Genomic DNA, 6,355 nt, shown 5'->3' on the forward strand with positions numbered 1-6,355 from the left:
ATAACTACTATGCCACCAGGGCTTATGGACACCCAAAAACTTACTGCCAGCAGCGACTGCTGATCCTTAGCAACCCACTGTGGGTTTTCCAGACTGTAACTGCCCAGGCTCGCCCCCTGGAGCTTCTGGTGGTTTTGAACTGCTCACCATGCAATTGCAGCCCAACTCTTAACCACTACACCTCCAGGGTGCCTCCATGGGCACTCATGTATCCACATTTTCCAATTTGAAAACATTTTACCTGTAACTTCAGCTCAACCTTCAGTGGTAATTCCAGACCATTTGTCTAATTGTCTGATTTGTGTAATTGGATCTGCTCATAAATAGATGACTACATGGCACTGAACTAGTAATATTTCAACAGGGATGAACCAATAACAGATGAATGAATTGTGATTTCCTTGACACTTCAGTTGTCCAAGCTAATTATTTGTCTTAATGAATATATTCACCTATAATTAAAGTCACGAGAGGATGACATCAATGAAAACATTTTTCTTTTTTTGATGGTCTCCCCACGGGCTGTGTGAATTTTTCACCTAAGCTCCAAGTTCAACCAATTCATATTTGTATAAAAACTCTCCTGTTTGTTTTTTTTAAGCGATATGGGGGAAATCCATAAAACTGTAATTCCTTGTTATTCGCTACTGAAAATATTAGCTGGCTAGGTGGTCTTCAGCGCTGCCTGCTGTTTTTCATGTGTGAGGGATTGGGAGATGCCCTCCTGTGGATTCTGACCTGCAGCCCCTTGACGTGCTGGCCGGACACAGTGGCTGCAAGCGGTGGGCACAAACAGCCCTGGAGAGGCGGGGGCGGGACAGGGCGGCATTTAGCTCTGTTGTGCAGACGGTCCTGGGAGTCGGAACCTACTCCAATGCTGCCCACCGCCAGCACGTGACAGAGCTGAACTGCGCCACAGGGCGTCCGGGTTGTGATGTTTGTGAGGGCAGAGTGCCAGGCCTTTCTGCCACAGAGCCACTGGCTGGGTTTCAAACACCAAGCTTTCCGGCTGCAGCCAAACACTTCACTCTAGCACCACCAATACATCTCCATGTAAAATAATAAAATTAACCTGTGCATGGTTTCCAGAAGGACTCTCACGTTGACAGACCACTGTGGCATCAACACACACGTTTACAGGCATGACTCACTCACACGTTTACAGGCATGACTCATGCAGGTTTTGATCCCTTTATTCTCTCTCTGGATGCTCACGGAGATATGATTGAGGAATGAAGTGCTATTCAGGTACGGGTTCAAATACAGAGGTACTCATATGGAATGTTATAGGAGCTGTAAGAGCCCCCAACAAAATGACCTTTAAACACACACACACTACAGAGGTACTTACGGTGCATTTATTATCTTCCATCTACCAGTGATTCGATTTTTTTTATCACCCTTCCAGAGAGTGGATCCAACCTAATTCGCTGCCATCAAGTGGGTTCTGACCGTAGCCGCCCTGTAGGAGAGAGTAGCACTGCCCGGTGGGTTTCCAAGGCTGTCCATCGGCAGGAGAGCAGAAAGCCTCCGCTTTCTCCTGCAGAACAAGTAGCGGAGTCAGATGTGAGCAGTGAGCAGCCCAGCAATGCTTGCACCGCCAGGCCTCTGAATTTCATGATAATCATGTTTTTATTTAACCTCAAGAAATTCTATTTTAAACTATGAGGAGGAGCTGATCCCAAGGGCTCAAATAGAAAGTAAATGTTTAGAAAATAATGATGGCCACACACCTACAAATGAATGCTTGATACAATGGATGTATGGATTGTTATAAGAACTGTAAGAGCCCCCAATAAAATGATCTTTAAAAAAAATAAACAGGGACTCGGGAGCCAAGTTTTATGATTAAAAGATTAGAACCGGATTTATTATACTCCAACTCTTGCCACGTGTTGCGGAACAGGAGCGAGGCGCTGAAGCAGCAGTGCCCTATGTGTACATGAGCGCCCCCACCTCCATGTCAAGGAGCTTCACCTTTGCTGAACCCTTCCCCATTGCAGACACCTGGTGTAGAATTCACGCAAAAGCTTACACGCGGACCTCGCATTGTACCTGGGTGTGTGGCACCAATGGCTGTGCGCAGCTACTCAAAGTACTGTGGAAGAAAGGCCTGGTGATCTACTTTTTAAAACATCAGCCCTTGAAGATGCTATGGAGCAGTTCTACTCTGACAGCCGGGGTCGCCGTGAGCTGGAATGGACTCATCGTGATCTCACAGCTCTGGGTTTTGCTGTGACTTTCCTTTTTAAAATCACCATTATGGGAAGCATCTTTGCCCCATTGAAGCTGGACAGACTGTGAGCTCCCCGAGGGCAGGCACTGAGAACACTGGAGTGAAAGACGGGGTGACTGAAGACATGAGCAAAAGGATCTCGCTCCCCCGGGGTGAAGTACGAATGGTTTAAGAAGAAACTCAGGAAGCTTGGATTTTTCCACGTTCTTCTTTATTAGCTAACCTGCAGCTAGCGGATGTGTTTGTATTGTGTCTTTGGTACAAGAGAAAACCACATCACAGGGTTCCAGCCAGCCAGGCCGCCCAGTCCCTCCTTCCTGAAGGTTGAGCAAACTTGTTTTGCATCAGGGTCATGTTAGGAAGTGAAAATAAACCTGGGGAGGAAGAAGTAGACCTGTAATTGTTTTGTTTTGCATTCAGAAGTCCCCAAGGGGCTCCATCCAGCTTAACTTGTCTATAGTCCTGAGTCATGGAACTGCCAAGGAGAAATCTAATGCTGCTTTTTAGCCACAGAAATCTTAATGTGGGCCTGTTTGGGCAGCAAACCCTGGGTGCGTCCTAGTGGATCATGCTTTGCATTTCTACAGCACTGGAGATCCCAGGGGTGAGATCATTTGCATTAGCTGATTTCAGCCACCTGTTTAGAGGAAGAGCATCTTCTTGTTTCCCTCTACAGATGGGGCATTTGAGATACGAGTGAGCGGGAGAGAAGACACTTAGCCTTGGGCTCATTCAGCGCAGCCTTCCCTGAGAACCTGTCTAGTGCTGACTGAGGAATGAGGTGAGCTCGTCACCCATGGGCCCTCTGTCTCCTGTCGATATAGAAAGTCCTGGCTTGAGCAGGGCACAGCAAACCACTTGATACCGCACAACCCCACCCTCTAGGTTTCCCTAAGGGCCCCATGGTAGCTCGCTGCAAATGCCAAGCTCCTAGGGCCAGTAATAGCTTTCCTCATGGGACTCCCCAACCCCCCAACCTCCCCATCCTCCATAGTAAAGGTGGGCCTAGACCTGTCTGAGTTCACATCCTGAGGATCCAAGGAGTGTTCTCCTTTACAATTTATATATAAACCAAACCCACTGCCATTGAGTCTCATCCGACTCTCATTGTCCCTGTGTAGGGTTTCCCAGACTGCAGACCTTTATGAGAACAGACAGCCTCATCTTTCTCCCTAGGGGTGGCTGGTGGGTTCAAACCATCAACCTTGTGATTAGCAGCCCATTGCTTCTCAGCAGCATCACCCATCAGGAAGCCTTAAAAAAAAATGTATATAGAGATACTGACAGACACATATTCTAACCTTAATGCACACACCTGATCACATGCATGCTTTCTGAATCCTGTTTCCTCACTTTTCAGTTTTCTTCTTTGTCTTCTCTTTCCTTTCATATCATCTGTTACCCTCTTAACCCGGACTGCCTCCTTCCTTGTTTTATTCACAGATAGCGCTCCTACACCAGTCTGCACATCTGACGAAGCAGATCACCGTGTGCACACCCCTCCACATCGCTTCTGCTCAGTAGTTCCTGAAAGCACTGGAGGTCAAGTGACAGAGCTCTATTCCATCCTTTTCCGTGGCTGCATAATAGTCCCGAGGGTAGACACGCTGTGACTTGGCCATTCCCCTGCTGAGAGGCATTCTCCCATTTCCAGGCATCTGCCATTTGACCAAAAAAAAGTGCTGCCTTCGAGTTGATTCCAACTCCTAATGACCCTATGGGACAGGGTAGAAATGCCCCTGTGGGTTTCTGAAACTGTAAATCCTTACGGGAGTGGAAAGCCTCATCTTTCTCCCACCAAGCAGATGGTGGTTTCTAACTCCTGACCTCACAGTTAGCAGTCCAAAGCATAATCCGTGCTACCAGGGATCCTGCCATTCTAGATATTGCTCGAATATCATAATACATGTGACTCGTTGTCATCCAGGGGATTCCGGGCAGGGTAGTTCAGCCTTTGGGGGTTTCCCGTAGTTATGTACAGCAGCGGAAAGCTTCCTCCTCCAAGGAACGGCTGGGGGTTCAAACTACTGACCTTGCCAATAGCAGCCCAGTGTGTAGCCACTATGCCACCAGCGACCCGGACAAGATGGATTGACACAGAGGCTGCCACATTGGGTTTAAATATCAGAACCATTGTGAGGATGGCGCAGGGCCGGGCGGTGTTTCACTCTTGCATGCAGGGTCACTGTGAGCTACAACCTACTGGGACAACCACACAGCAATGACCCACGTGACCACGTATCGGCACTCCCAGTTCGACAAAACCGCTCCCTAGGAGTGCAATCGCTGAGGACACGCATTTATATGCATGGAATTTGCCAGGTGGCTTTCCTAAAAGGCTGAGACCCTTCACACACCTTCCCTGGTCATGTATATGCGGACCCTTATCTTGGCATCCCCTCTCACGCCAGCTGCTAGAGGGCTTCACATCTGTTAGTGGGCTGGCTGTCCGTGAGTGAGGCCTTACCACTTTCACAGCATACCCCGGGACTGAGGGATGCTGTGGAGCTTCTACATTTCCTGGCTGTTTGTCTTTGTTCTTAGTTCAAGCCTCAGTGCTTTCGGGTCGATGCGGACTCATAGCGACCCTGTGAGACTGGGTCTTGGTGTGTTTGGTGGTTTCAAACTGCCAACCCTGAGGATCGCAGCTCCACGCGTAACCACCATGCCACCAGGGCGCCTTACTTTACTCGCGTCTTCCTAGTTCTTGCCTGTTTTCCTAACGTGTTACCTGTCTTTATTTAGTCGGTTTGTAAGAGCTCTTTGTCTATTGCCATTGTGGCTGAGGACCAAGAGTCACCGAAGCCTTCTCTCCCTGCCCCTGAACTGCAGGGAAGGCTGGCATACGAGCTGAGTCAAGCTAGGCAGACTGGTGTGACCTTGGGCCAAGGCTGCCGGTCCCACTTTGGATCGGGAAGTCTGACCCGTGTGGAGGACTGAGAAGGTGAGGCAGCTCTGTACCATGCTGCCGTCACTGGTTAAGGCCTCCGAAAGTGAAGGGTCACAAGGGCAGAGAATGCCCCTCTGCCACCTTCAGAGGGGCAGTTGCCCTGCTGGCCGACACTGTGCTGCTGTGCTGTGGGACAAGGGCGGTGGTTGTGGTTGTGAGTGTTAGTTGCAATCTAATCAGCTCCAACTCATGGCCTTGCAGATGACGGAGCAAAACGTTGCCCCTCCTGCACCGTCTTCACAACCCTCCCTGTGTGTGAGCCCCTTGCTGGAGCCAGAGTGTTGATCCATCTTGTAAAGCATCGCCCTCATTTTCTCTGACCTTCTCCTTTGCCAAACATGGCCTTCTTGGGCAACTGGACCTTCCTTGTGGTGTATGAGCCCACAGCAAGCCAGACAGACTCTCCCTATTTGTTTCCAATCATTCCCTGAGCGATTCGGGAACCTTCTCAGTTCTGCTGCTGTGGGTTCAAACCCTGACCATCTGAGTGGGTACTGGTCATCTCGTTGTGGGTTGTGCTCCAAGCTGGGTCTTGACTTGCCCCTCAAAACAGGTTCTCGGGAGAGTTTGTGGAAGCTGGCAGAGTTGTCTAGAATCACACAGTGGGTCCTTGGTGAACATGCTTCCTCAACAGCAAACTTCTCCTTTTTCAATCCCTTCCTTCTTTGCCAGGTTATTGCCACAGAAAATTGTTTCCTGACAGGAGAGCCTGGAGTGCTAGTCATTGCATTGCACTGAGATCCCTTTTCTTTCCCTATCTTCCTTCACTGAAGATATGGCCAAGCGTTGTGTCTTGCAAATAGGTGCTGTTGTCATGTGTCCTCAAGCCAGTTCCAACTCCTAGCAACCCTAGGTGACAGAGCAGGGTGTTCCAGAGGGTCTTCTAGGCTGTCATCTGTACTGACGCCGCCCGCGGGGTCTTTTCTCCCACAGGGCTGCTGCTGCTGCTGCTGGCGCCACACTGCAGACCTTTTGGATGAGCAGCTGAACACTTAACCGTTGACTGCCAAGGCTCCTTTGCAGACGGATGAGCCCACTGCCACCAGGGCAGTTTTGACTGATAACAATCCCAGATAGGGGCTCCAAGGCTGTACATCTTGGAATTGAGATTGCAAATCTTCCCTGGAGCAGACAGCCTCATCCTTTTCCTGAGGAGCGCCTGGTGGGTT

General features: G+C 49.5%; 1 non-coding gene across 1 annotated transcript; it reads left to right on the forward strand.

Moving 5' to 3' along the window:
- Positions 1-5,165: 5,165 nt before the first annotated feature.
- Positions 5,166-5,303, forward strand: LOC115873929. The gene has a single exon (XR_004048698.1). It is a non-coding gene; the product is annotated as a small nucleolar RNA SNORA47 (small nucleolar RNA).
- Positions 5,304-6,355: the final 1,052 nt, after the last annotated feature.

The sequence above is a fragment of the Echinops telfairi genome, unplaced genomic scaffold (assembly GCF_000313985.2).
Source record: "Echinops telfairi isolate 266 unplaced genomic scaffold, ASM31398v2 ScPeMD7_7469;HRSCAF=8507_1, whole genome shotgun sequence".
In the NCBI taxonomy this organism is placed as follows: Eukaryota; Metazoa; Chordata; class Mammalia; order Afrosoricida; family Tenrecidae; genus Echinops; species Echinops telfairi.